We start from the raw sequence: 13,926 nt of genomic DNA, 5'->3' as shown, positions 1-13,926 counted from the left end.
CCTCTAAAGGAGGAGCAACTCATTCTGAGATCCAGAAACTGAGCTGAGGATAGGAATGCCTGTGGATTCCCAGCAAAACTCAAGTTTGAAATAAAATGAAATGCCTTGCGGAGTTATCTTCACTGAGTGACCACGAAACCACCACAGAAATGTAGAAACAGAGTCTAGTCAGCATGGAATTCTCTTTGGTTTCCTTTCAATTTATAACACCACTAGACCTTAGATAATTGAAATCTGGAGTTTTTCACAGTTAGACCTCTTATTTGTGCATGAGAATTGCTGAAGTAAACTGGCTTAAAATTGAAAAACAACAAGACAAAGGTAAGCAATGAGAATTGACATTTGTTAATGAAGAACAACCATGTAAGATGTTTATATTTTAGTGGCTGAGAGCAGGGCCGCTGGTGGCAGCCTGTCTGGGTCTGTGTCCTGACACTACACCTTCTTGCTGCCATGTGACTTTGGGCAAGACTATTGTGAGACTGAAATGTATTATATCAAGAAAAGTGCTTAAAATATGCCTGGCACATAATAAGTGCTCAATAAATATCAACAAATCTTACTATTAGGATATTATTTTTAAATGCTTTCTAAGCCATAATTTTAATAAGGCTATCCTCCTGCTTAAAATACTTCAATGGTTTCTTGTTTTCCCCCTAAACTGCAAGTTCTTGAGCATGGCCAACAGATTATTCCAGTGCTGGCCTCTACCTACTCATCCCCTGCCTCTCCTCTCTGATCGAATCCTAAGCTCTGTTCTTAGGATTCGAGTTCTTTGATGTGCCTTGTCCTCTTATGTCTCTACACATGTTCTCTTTCTTCTGCTTGAAACACCGTCTCCCTACTGCTCACCTGGCTAATAACTATTTGTCCTTAAACTAGCCTAGATATCTCCTCTTCCAGGAAGCTCCCTCTAACTTAACTAGTTTGGCTTAAGGACCCCTCCCACAAGCTCTTCAATCCCCTTGTTCTACTGCTTTGCATTCCCTAACATACTCTGCTCACATCTTTCCTTCTCTTTCTCTCCCATGTGCTCCTTTGTGGAAAGAAATGACATCTTGTTGTCCGATGTATCCTTAGCATGTATCACAGAGCAGGTGTTCCAAAAAATGCTTGGTCTCTTAAGAATAGAGGAGGCTTACAAATGAAATCTTCTAGAAAAATCAGCAAGGGTAAAGAGCTGAAGCCCACAAGAAAGAGAAATAGAGAAAATCTGTAATTCCCTCACGTCTCAACCCACTCCTGCACCCTCACATTTGCAGGCCTGGGATTTGCTCCTTTGCTGTCTTCCGTTCTCAAGTTGCCCTGAAGAGAATGCCAGGAGTTACATTCTCTGATGGCCCATGCCTTTGAGGGCTACCTGATCCTGCTTTATTTCCTGTTGTGCAACCACAACAGGCTATGCACGGGAATTAGGGGGGTTACAAATTGAAAGGAAAGCAAAGAGAATTCCATGCTGACTGGACTCTGTTTCTACCCTTCTGTGGTGGTTTTGTGGTCCCTCAGTGAAGATAACTCCGCAAGGCATTTCACTTTATTTTCTTGATCCTCAATGGAAAATCCGAACAGCCACGGTTTCAGATCCTTCTAAGCTGATTATGGTTCTTAGAGGTAAGGGAACCAAGGCTTTCCATAATCTAGACAATGCAGAGCTTGTCTTTTGGACTACCAGCACTGGATAAATACTAATCAACTGCTTTTCCCTTTTCTAAGAATCCTAGAGGGCCAACAGTTCATCCTTTAAAGGCTCCTGTGGGTGGAAACACCATTCTGTTCCACATTGATTAGGAAAGTGATAGCTCAAGGTCATTCAGCAGTTAAGTGGCAGAACTAGGTGGTACTGGGGTCACATAACGCAAGTCAGTCTCTTTTTCCTTTTGGCATTTTTAACTCTGGACACAGAGCTACAGAATTAAAACCAGAGCAGGGGGCAGGCTAATGAGAAAATTATATACTTGAACAAGATTTAAAAATAAATAAATGATAAATAGAATTTATGGAATCCCTATGAACCTATTCCCAGTAATCTGGAAAGCATTAGCAAAAGCAAATACCCCAAGTTATCCCAGGGAATCACCCTACTGTATTCATTTCTTTGGCATGAAAAAACCCCCAAGGATCCAGAGTAAGGGTTAGAAGAGAAAGAGGAAGAAAAATATTTCTAAAGAATCAGGGGTTTGATTTTTCTGCCATTTAGTAAAGATTCTATTTTGAGATGAATTGGTTTACAAGCTTCTGAAATCTCTTTCTTAGGATGTTTGATCATGGAAAGTGGATGAGACTTCAGACTATTTCAATCTCAAGTGTGAATAGATCCAAAGCTTTTCACCTGTCTCTCAAATAGACAGGAAAATAGTCAGGGAGCTTCTCCAAGTTAATGAAGTCTCTTCTGGCCCAGAGATCATATATCACCTATCATTATGGCTCTAATTCTAGTAATTCTGTATAAGGTCTGTCATTTAGCAGATGCGCAACAAATTTTGCTGAAAAAAATTGTGAATGCATGGCATGTTTGGTGAAGGGATAGTGGTCTCTTATTTTTAGTTCTCAAAGAAAGAAAAGCCCTGATTTATAGCATTTGCCAATTACTGTGATGTAAATACTCCCAGCCAGGCCACTTTCAAGTTACCCATGGCTTAACAACAAGCTCATAAAGTTTCTATAAATTTAGCCATTGGCTCTCGTGATGGTCAGGAGTCAATCCAGCACACCCATGCTGTGGCAGTACATTCTTGGCTCCCCATGTATACAAAGGCAGAGCAGCAGTACCGAATGTTTTCAGTACACTTAGCCTTCAGAAGGAAAAGGGCGTTCTAGATAAAGCCAGAGGTAGCTTGGGAACAGAAATTCTGCAGCATGATGAGGCCTCCCACGTAGAAAAGCACATCAGTCGTGTCCTGGGGGGACTGCCAAGGACCAGAATAATTTTCTGTCTTTAGCTTAGTGTGAAACATTGAAGAAGTGCATGTCAAACATGCCTCTGCATTCTGCATGCCTCTTCCTCTAAGCAAAGAAGAAAAAAACCCTCGGAATTCCCAGACCCTCTTTAATAGAGCTGAGGTTTGTGTGAACAATCAAAAAACACTAATCCAGGTCTGAGAGTATTCAAATCACAGTTACCAATGTAAGATGTCTTTGTAATGTGGGGATTAGACCAAAGAGGGTTATTTCTGATTATCAAAACCAGGAATATTTTTTGTGTGTGATTGGCAATAAGCATTCTTCATCACAATAAATAGATCATTATTTCCATTCTCTCTCACAATTTACATCATTCATATAGTTTTTGTTCAAAGTTTCTCCATTTGTCATGCTGCTGAATTAACAGGGTTTCCCGCTCATGAGTGCTTAGGATGAGTGCTTGGTGACATGTGTTTCTCAGAAACACATGTATGTAGCCAGTATGACTCCTTTCAGCCAATTCATCCTCTCCACTATATGCTCTGGACAGATCTGTAACCTGACACAGGGGTTCTGGTTACGGATCTCAGGAAAGTAGCTGGGACCAGGTCCCACCTGGAGCACATGTCCCTCCTCCCCAGTTCTGCCCTGTCCGGGAGGCGGGAGCCTTGAGTAGAGCCCGGGAAGGTGAGAGCCAGACCGGCAGGGCTTTCTTTCAAAACACACGCTTCCCCCACCACCCAAACGGGCATTATGTAAAAGACGAGCCCCAGCCTGCTCTTCTATTCACAGATTTAGTTAAACATCACTCACCGCAATCTACTTTTTACTTGTCCCTTGGTCCTACTCTTGGTCTTTCTCACATTCGCTCTGCTATTATTCTCTTCCTCCTTTCCTAAGATCATTCTTTGGAATTACCCTGTGTGTTTGGGTCGGCTCCACTCGGTTTAGCATAAGAGATAACACAGAATCTGAGAAGTCAAGTGGTCTGGGCTTGTGCCTTGACCCCTTCACTTGCTGGCGGTGTGACCTTGGGAAAGTGACTTGACCTGTTTAAGCCTCAGCGTCCCCATACGCAAAACCAGGTCACTACCAGTCCCTATTTTATGAGTGTCGTGAGGTGAAAATGAAGACATACGTGCCAAATTCCCAGCAAATATCTCGGTGGTAGACACTTAAACAGGTTAGCTCTTGTGAACATTACTTCCGTCCTTGTTATTATCGTTGTCATCAGTAGAAGTGATGTTTCCATGGCACAATGCTGCCCCAAGTGCCTTGGGGGAGGCCCACACTGCAGCCTCAGAGGTTCCCATGGCCAAGGACCCTGAGCGAAGTCTTATTTATTTATTTATTTATTTATTGGCTGCATTGGGTCTTCGTAGCTGTGCGCGGGCTTTCTCTAGTTACAGCGAGCGGGGGCTACTCTTTGTTGCGGTGCGCGGGCTTCTCACTGCGTTGACTTCTCTTGTGGAGCACAGGCTCTAGGCGTGCGGGCTCAGTAGTTGTGCTCGCGGGCTCTAGAGCTCAGGCTCAGTAGTTGTGGTGCACGGGCTTAGTTGCTCCACAGCATGTGGGATCTTCCCAGACCAGGGCTCGAACCTGTGTCCCCTGCATTTGCAGGCGGATTCTTAACCACTGCGCCACCAGGGAAGTTCCCTGAGAGGTCTTGATAAACGCTTACTGTGCAGAGATGCTTGTGAAAGTGATGCCAAATCTACCTCCAAGCACAGAGCCGGGTAATAATCTGTCCTTTGACATGCCCTGCGAGTTTGTCTTGGATAAGAAAAGCCTTAATGACTTTTTGATTTTGCTTGCCATGTGCTTTGTTATTGCTGACACAAAATTATGTCTAGAAAACATACATCTTTTCTAAAATTTAATTTGATAAACACTGACTTCTTAACCTTTAAAATGAATAATGGCCATTGTAACAATGTCAGGAATGAAATGGTTTTATTGTTTGTTCCCCCTCTAAGAAGCTGAACCAGGGATGGGTAAGATGGCCTGGCCTCTTATACCTCCTGTAATTAAAGATCAGTCTGGAGTCCTGCTTGAAAGCCCCACCTTTATTCACTTCCCTCCATTTATTCTGGGGAAATAGCCAAGCTCCTGAAATAGGACAGATGTTGCCTGGATTTGTCAGGTCTGGAAGCCCTTGAAACTGCAGTTGAACTCATCTGTCAGGATCAGCGGTTTGAGCTTACCTTCAAGGTCAAAAGTACCTTTGAATTTTCCAAGATACATGAAAAGAGATTCCATGTATGCAGTCATGTGCCACCCTATATGTCAGGGAATGAAAGCATGCCTTCTAGATACTCCAACAACAAACTTTACAAGAGTCTGAGAAACCTGGAGAAGGCAGGAGATGGCCAGAAATAAAGGCCAAGAGGAGCACTTGGGCTTTTCCAATGAGCAGGAAAGGTCACTGCCCAGGGTCGGCAGTGTTAGGACTCCCAGCGTTTCCTGACAGCACCATGACCATTGCATTGCACTCTACCCGAAGCCTGTCTCCACCCTCCCCCCCCAAACCCCTTCCTCTAATTCTTGGCCTCCTCCCCACCAGCCTGCAGTCCTGTTCCAATCTTCAATTTCAAAATGGTGGTGGTGGGGGGAGCTACATTTGACAAAAAGTTTCCTACAAGCTTTGCACAGGGGTCTGTATTCCATTTCCCTCAGAGAGTTCTTTTGTCACATATTGGAACCTGCCTGTTGCTGTAAGAGGGGCTCAGAGCCCATCCAGTACTTCCACTGTCAAGTCACAAGTCCTCAGCCCTGTCCTTGAGCAGTGAATTTGTATTTTACAAATTCAATTTCAATTTTCTGAAGAACCTTATGTATTATGACCAGCAGATCTAAGAGATGGAAGGTCATCAGAGGTCATTTTGCCCAATGCCAGAAGCCACAGCCCATTTACAGTGTTCCTCACAGAGTAGTCTGGCCTTTGATTAAATACCAGATGACAGAGGTTGCCTCTTCAGAAGAAAAAGGAATGTCTGAGAAACAGGGGTGGGAAGGGGACTAACCTTTCATAATATATTTTTTGTTCCTTTTAAATTTCATCCTGTTGCATTGGTTGCCTATTCAAAAAAAGTAAACTAGGTATTTTGAAAATACCTTTAGTGTGATGGAACCCATTACACCACAAAGCAGATAGATCATTCCATTTCAGATGGTTGGAATTGGCAGACAGTAGTTTCTCCTGCTGAGCTGAAATTAGTCTTTGTGTGGCTTCTACTTTTCTACCCATCCCTCTTAGTGAGTCGTACAGAACCCGCCAACCCCTCTTTAGCATCAAAAATAAAAAAGTCAAATATATGAAGACAATCATTCTACTTTCTTTTAGTCATTTCTTCTTGAAGGACAGAAAGGTCACACACTTTGCTACATCAGATCTCTCAGCTAGAAGGACTGGAGGAAAAGAAAAATAATTTTAGTATTTATGGGAAAAAAAAAAAGAAATTGGTCCAGGGATGAGTTTCCCTTGTGCTGTTTTGTTGAATCTGGCCTCCACTGCTCACTGAAGGGTAAGAATTGGTAGAGGCAAATTTTACTCCAAAATAAAGAGGTAGCTGTGGCCTTACCTTTGCAGCCTGAGAGGAGGGAAAGAGAGGCTCCCTTTGGCAGTGGACATTTCTTAGCAGCCTCAGAAAAGTTTCATGAGCTTCTGTAATAGATTGCAAAGCATTTGGGGGCAAGGGAATGCCTGTTTCCACAACACAGAAGTTTTGCACAGGATTTCATCCAGAAGTTTATAAAGCTAATAAAATCAGAGGACTAAATTTAAGCGCACTGTTCTTGGATTGGAAGGACAATGGATAGACCTGGAGCTTTGTACCCAATGCCTTTCTTTGTTTTTTTTGTTTTTTTTTTAAATTAATTAATTTATTTATTTTTGGCTGTGTTGGGTCTTCGTTTCTGTGCGAGGGCTTTCTCTAGTTGTGGCAAGTGGGGGCCACTCTTCATCGCGGTGCACGGGCCTCTCACAGTCACAGCCTCTCTTGTTGCGGAGCACAGGCTCCAGATGCGCAGGCTCAGTAGTTGTGGCTCACGGGCCCAGTTGCTCCGCAGCATGTGGTATCTTCCCGGACCAGGGCTCGAACCCATGTCCCCTGCATTGGCAGGCAGATTCTCAACCACTGCGCCACCAGGGAAGCCCCCTTTCTTGATTTTTATTATCATTTCAACAAGTATTGTCTCTCCTCCCTGCTCCATCCCAAGTCCCCAGAACTGTGCTAAAATACAAAGGAAGCACCAGGATATGTACCCTGCCCTCCAAGAGCATATATTCATCCTGAGAAGGCTATATGCACACAAAAGCAATGAAGTAAGAATACAAGACCGATTAGACTTGACCAGAGAGTAACTAGTCACTGGGGCAGCATTCAGCCCATGGAGTCTTTCTGTAGCAGGTGCACACATAGGAACCCCTCACAGATTATATGCCTTCCCAGACCTGAATATTCTCCTCATTTCCTCTCTCCTACAGAAAAAGGACCCTACTGACCTATTAGGAAATGACCTTTGAGGTATCTGTCCAGTTGCAAAAGAGGTACCCCCCCACCTACCCAAATACCTTTTCATCCTGGTTTCTCTTATGGCTAAGGGTACACATTGGGGACCTACTGACTGGAGTAGAAGAGAAAGTCTGCAATTATGAGGTTTGAGGAGTCGTCAGAGAGATTTGTCTGCCAGAGGGATATCTTTAAGCCTCAGATTCAGGCCAGAATAATGTTCACCCCTATGAGATGGCAAATCCTATAATGTCTCCCTTAGCCCACCTGTGGCACTCCTGAGCCCCTCAACAGCATGGTAAAGCCTCTCCGGAAAGCTGGTCTTCCAGAGCCTTGGCTTACCTTAGCAGCACTGTAAACACAGGAGGAACTAGGTATCTAGAAAGGCATGGAACTGGACAGTGAGTGCTTCTGTTTAAGGCTGTGTTCTTTCGTCTCAGTGCAGGCACTCGTTCATCTGTCTACTCTGGCCCGGTTCACACGCTGGCAGCATCCCTCTTTGCCCAGCTCAATCAATTCAGCCCGGCTTTAAGCTGGAGCACGTCAAATGTGTTCTCACCCCAGCGTTTACCACTAACCAAGCTGAACGACTCAGCAAGTGTTTTCTGCCTTTTATTGTTCTCTTTGAGGGTAGGAATCAGGCCTTCCCCTTGTGGAAGGCCCACAGCAGGCACTGAGCCTGGCGAGGAGAGGGTGGGCATGCCCAAAGCACCACTCAGTGAATATTCAGTGATTACCCCCCATCAGCCTGGCGCTGTGCTTGGCACTGGAAGATCAGGGATGAATGAGGTGCTCCTGCCTTCACGTTGAGAGAGGGAAGCAGACAAGCTAGCAAGCCGCGCACGGTACAGAGAACCGCCATGAGAACTGAGGCCGGGAGGGCACTGAGATGGGCACTGAATCCAGCCTTGGTGAGCAGAGGGGCTGGGGAAGGGAGTCCAGGAAGCGTCGAGGGGAGTCACGCCCCACCTGTTGAGGAGGCGCTAGGTGACCCAAAGACAGGGCCGGGTGTGCGCACAGAGAGGAGGTTCTGGAGCCAGTGGAGCCGCTGGGAGGTGAGAGAGAGCATAGGTTAGAACTGAATGATGGATCCTTGCATCTCAGAATAGTTTCTTATAGCTGGAAAGTTCTGAAGGTTTAATCATCCACTTTTCACTCAGTTTAGTGATGGTGGTTGATACCAATTCATATTCATATTCAGCCTATGTTTAACAAAAGCCCTCTGTCCTGATCTGTGAAAGGACAGCTTAAAATGTGTGGAGGTCAGGAAAAAGCAAAGGCCCAGTCTCTGACCCCACCCCTCCAGCTCTGGTAGAAAAACAAAGGCCACTAGCAAGTGTCTGTCCTGCTGGAATGCGCTGGCTCAGCTCATGGTTTGGGGAGCTCTTTCTCCTCTCTCTTTCTCTCCTCTTTTGGTCTGGTGAGCTTGAAAACAGTCTGCATTCTCAGAGCTGCCTGTCAGGTCTCATACATGACTCCCTGCTTAATCAGGCGCACACACCCAACTGCTTTCCTGCACACATCCTCTTGCAGCCCTCCCCATGCCCACCTCCCCACCGCGCATGCCCTGGGGCCCTCAGAACCGTGACCGCTCTCCAGAGACAGGAGGTCTGCAAGAGGGCAGCCCGATCTCCTGTGGGAGGACCTAAACACGGGAGGAGACGTGCATGTGATTCGTAGGTCTTTTCATTAGGACCCAGGAGGAAGTGGGATGGTTCATCCTCTTAGGCAAATCCTTAAAGATCTCAAAAGAAGGAAAAGGACCTTCAAATCTTTGTTTCCACATTGCAAGTAATTAACATTCTTAGATCTTCAAATGGAAGTTTAACATGGATTATCTCACTCAATCCAAATGATAGTCTTACGAGGTGTTTGCTATTATTATCTCTCTCTGTGCCTCAGTGTCCTCATTAGGGATATAATGGCACCTACCTCATAGTCTTGGAAGAATTTAACAAACAAATAATAAATACATTAGAGCTGTGCCAACTCTCAGAAAATGTGAGTATTTATTATTGTGAGGAATCTGGGGCACAGACGCTAAGTACTTTGGCCAGGATCACACAGCTGACAAAATGAGGCCAAGATTCAAGTCCAGCCAGTCTGACCCCCAAGCCTGACCTCCTAATGGCAGCACTATCCACCCAGTGGCTCTGCTCCAAAGAAGGATTAAGGATGACAAGGAACTGGTGACTCTGGGTTTTGCTAGAGAAGCTGGAAAACCCCCTTGGTTGGGTAAATCAGTGGTTCCCAGAATCTGCTCCCAAGCGGCATCCTCAGCATTTCCTAGGGACTTGTTAGAGATGCATGCTCTCAGGCCCCATCCCAGCTACTGAATCTGAAGCTCTGGGGTGAGACCAGCACACTGTGCTTTCAGGAGCTCTCCCGGTGATTCCGCGGCACACTAGAACCCCAGAAGCTCCGGTGTAGACCCTCAACGCTCAGTTATCTCATACGTAACGTGCTCTTAGGCTCCACAGATGAACGTGGCTCTCAACCACGTTATGATGAACTGTCCCTCACCCAAATCCAGGCGGAGGTTTAGAAAAGGCTTAGCTGAGGGCTGGCCAAAGAGGGCTCATGGAAGCCCCAGCTGCCCTCGGTCTTTTGTCAGAGAGCAGATGGCAGTGGGACTTTCTCACCTTCTCTGATATTCCCTCCAGCAGTTAAAGAAAGAATCCTCTGAAGAAACAGACCTCTAAAAATGTGGATTAATTTGGCCTCATGGCCACAGCACATGGAGGCCTCAGTTTTGGGAAACACTAGGTCTCGCGGTGGAGAAAACAGATTTGGTGCCCAGGTTTTGGTGGTCGTTATTGATTCCCCCCCGCCACATTGACTGAAAGTAGAATTTAAGGGCCAGAAAGGCTAAAAAGTGACCAAATGAGTTCTTCCCCTTGGGGAGCATATCTATGGGGCGTAGGGGTGGGCAGAGGTATAACCGAGCTCTAGGCTCTATAGCATTAAAATCTGGGTGAGAGTTCATAAAATTTACAAAAGTAGCACAATTTCCCCAAGGATCAGGGCAGGAGAAGGGTTGGTGCATGGGTGGGCATGGGGATCAGGCTCCATCACGTTCTTTAGCAACTTCATATTCTTGCATGTCTTCTACCTGGCTTAGTCTGCAGCAGCAACTTCTAGAGGGCTGTAAGAAGCATTATGGTGATGATTTAATACTGTCCTTCTGAGCATGTACCCTGCGGCAGGCACTATTCATTCTGCATGTGTTAACTCTTGTAATTCTCATAAGTCTTGAAGTAGGTATCATTTTTTCATCCTCCTATTACAGATGGATTTAAAATACTGAAGCACAGAGATATAAAGTAATTTACCTAGGGACAAACAGCTGCCCAGTGGTGGAGTTCAGGTTAGAACCCAGGCATTGTTGGAATAGAGCAGGCCCTACGATGTGATTCCTCCTCTTCAGGAGAGTTTGTGCCCATGCCAGGGGAAAAGGAAAAGAAGAAGAGTGGGGAGGAGAGCAGGTCAGAAACACGAGGCCCTCAGCTGATCCCTGAGCCAGATTCCCTCCCTGACACTGCCCCAGCCAACCGCTGCCAAATCAGTCCTCCGGACTGGAGTATGACACCCACACCCTGTTCATCAGAGTCAGGTGGCAATGACACATGCAGTCCTTTGCCAGGGAGCACCCCGATACAGGTATCAAAGTCCACCTTCAGCTCTGGACTACACCTACCCCGACTGAGACCAGAGCTCAGGAGGGCACCCGGCAGAGCTGCCCTGGCCCTGAGGAGTTTTGCTCAGGCCCTGCCTGCCTCTCTGCTCAATAGGAAATGGGCTCCACGCAGGATGTCCTGGCCCAAGGGAGGGGCCTGTCACTCCATGGCGGCTATTTCAGCTGAGGAAGCTGGGCTGACAGATGTCACCAGGTGTTCCCTCACCTGCCCACCCTTCCTAGAAGACAGTTAGAGGTTTCTCACTGTGAGTCTTTCTTCCTGGGCATTTTCACAGGGAGGGAGGACTGCCTTCAGGTTTTCTCTGGCGGAAAGGAATTCAAAGCCAACAGGCCTCTCCCTGGGAGATTGCAGCCACATGCCAAGGTTCCCAGGAAACAGCCAGCTCACCTGATCTGACAAGTGACCCCTCCTGACAAGTGGCCAGTCGAGTTCCAAAACATCAGTGCCACTGACTAAGAGCAAATTGCCTCTTTTTAAGGAACACAAGGTGTTTTTGACAGGGGGGAGCAGACCCCCTTCGCTCTTCAGATGCAGGAACACGGAGGACTCTCAAGCCTACTTCACAGAGCAGGATATTTGGATCACCCCTTCACAGAGGGGCTGACACATTAAATGACCCTGCTGACGCGTGAGGGGATTGGTAGCTTGAGGTGGGCGCAGACCCGTGATACTGCTGACGCTTTCTGGACACAGGAATGCCTACCATGGATCCACTCCATCGCTGGGCAGTGAGTGCTCAGACGTGTAACTCCTGGCCTCTGAACAGTGCGTGTTTTGTTTCTTTGTTTGAAGCCAATTTTAAACTTAAATGTATGTAGGGGAAAAAAATCATGTTTTTGCTATTGGACAGTCTAAAAAAACTGGCAAGGATACAAGGAGCCTTTGTTACCTGGACCAGGATCTGAGGAAATGCTCCTTACCCAGAAGAGGACTCTGGAATAAACTGTTCCTTTCACCAGGGCTGGCACAGCCCCCAGTGAGAACTGAGGGAACAGGCGAATAAAACCTGAGGGCTGGAAGAGCCAGTGGGGCCTCCCAAAGTTGTCAGGCCCCACCAGGGCCCTCGTCCTCCCGCCTAAACCATTCTGGGTCATGTAGCCTAAAATCCATCAGTCTTTAAACATCTCCTCCCACCTCCTCAGGGAAGATGTCTTCCTCCGTCCCCAGTTCCCAGAAGTTTCTGCCTTTCGTTTTTGAGAGCTTGCTTTTCACCTGGTGTTAAAGGTCATCCATTCGAGAAGCAGGCTGGCAGGCTTCCCTCCACAGTCCGGCTGTGAGCCCAGGGATCCCTGAGCCTACATTGGAAGCACCCCACGTTAACCCTGAAACTGCTGGTGGACTTATTCACTGAGCAAATCTTTAGGGAGCACCTCCTACACACCAGGCCTGATCTAGACCCTAGAGATATACCAATGAACCAGACCCTTATCCCTGCTGTCACAGAGCCTACATTCTATTGGTTGGCCAAAAAGTTTGTTCGGGTTTTCCATACCATCTTATCAACTTTTTGGCCAATCCAGTAGTACATATAAATAAATAAAACACAAATTTTAAATATGGTATATTCGGAAGTGATGATTGCTGTGGAAAAAAGCACAACGGGCTAGGAAATAGCCAAGGAGACTGATAGAGACATGAGGACTCAAGGGGACCCAAATCAGGAGTAAGTCACTGGGTGAGGTTGTCCTTTGGCTTGAATGCCACTGCTCCCCTCACCCCAGCTCCTGCACTTTTACCAAGAGCTCCTTCTAATGCCTGCCTCTCTTCTTTTGATCCTTCTGTTCCTATCTCTTCCTCCACCACCAAATACCTTGGCTCTTCCTCTATCTTTCAAATTCTCCTGGTTTTCAAGGTCCAGCTCAAGCCCAGCCTTATCGCAGCTCCTCTGAAGTGTACAGATCTGTCCCTTCTCTGAGCTCTGTAACAACAGTAAGCCATGCAAGTGCTACTTTGTTTTTGTTTTTTTGTTTTTGGCTGTGTTGGGTCTTTGTTGCTGTGCACTGACTTTCTCTAGTTGTGGCGAGCTGGGGCTACTGTTTGTTGCGGTGCGTGTGCTTCTCATTGCGGTGGCTTCTCTAGGTGCGCGGGCTTCAGTAGTTGTGGCACCTGGGCTCAGTTGCTGTGGCTCGTGGGCTCCATAGTGCAGGCTCAGTAGTTGTGGCTCACGGGCTTAGTTGCTCCGAGGCATGTGGGATCTTCCCAGACCAGGGATCGAACTCTTGTCCCCTGAATTGGTAGGCGGATTCTTTTTTTTTTTTTTTTTTTGTGCTACACGAGCTTCTCACTGTTGTGGCCTCTCCCGTTGCGGAGCACAGGCTCCGGACGCGCAGGCCCAGCAACCATGGCTCACGGGCCTAGCCGCTCTGCAGCATGTGGGATCTTCCCTGACCAGGACACGAACCCATGTCCCCTGCATCGGCAGGCGGACTCTCAACCACTGTGCCACCGGGGAAGCCCGGTAGACAGATTCTTAACCACTGCACCACCAGGGAAGTCCCAAGTGCTACTTGATCTTATCTTGTCTTCTGTAAGTGTCTCTTCAGTAGCATTCTCAACTTGTGCAAAGCTATAAAAGAAGGAGGCTGAGCTCTCAGCATATGGCCTTGAATATAGGATGCCTTCAGTCATCATACTAAGTGGCTTCAGTGCAGTTTGCTAGGAGAGGACTTCTCTCTCCCTTACAGGAAGCCGCAGCTTTTTCTCCTCAAGCCTTAACCGCTCCCGCAAGCTCTCTCAGCAGAATCTCCATCTGATATGAATTCGCTCAGTTTTCCCTCTCCTCAAAATGTAATTTATATTTTCATCATCTTCCTATT

Source organism: Hyperoodon ampullatus (assembly GCF_949752795.1).
Source record: "Hyperoodon ampullatus genome assembly, chromosome: 2".
NCBI classification, from domain to species: Eukaryota; Metazoa; Chordata; class Mammalia; order Artiodactyla; family Ziphiidae; genus Hyperoodon; species Hyperoodon ampullatus.
Note: the sequence above shows the minus strand (reverse complement) of the source record.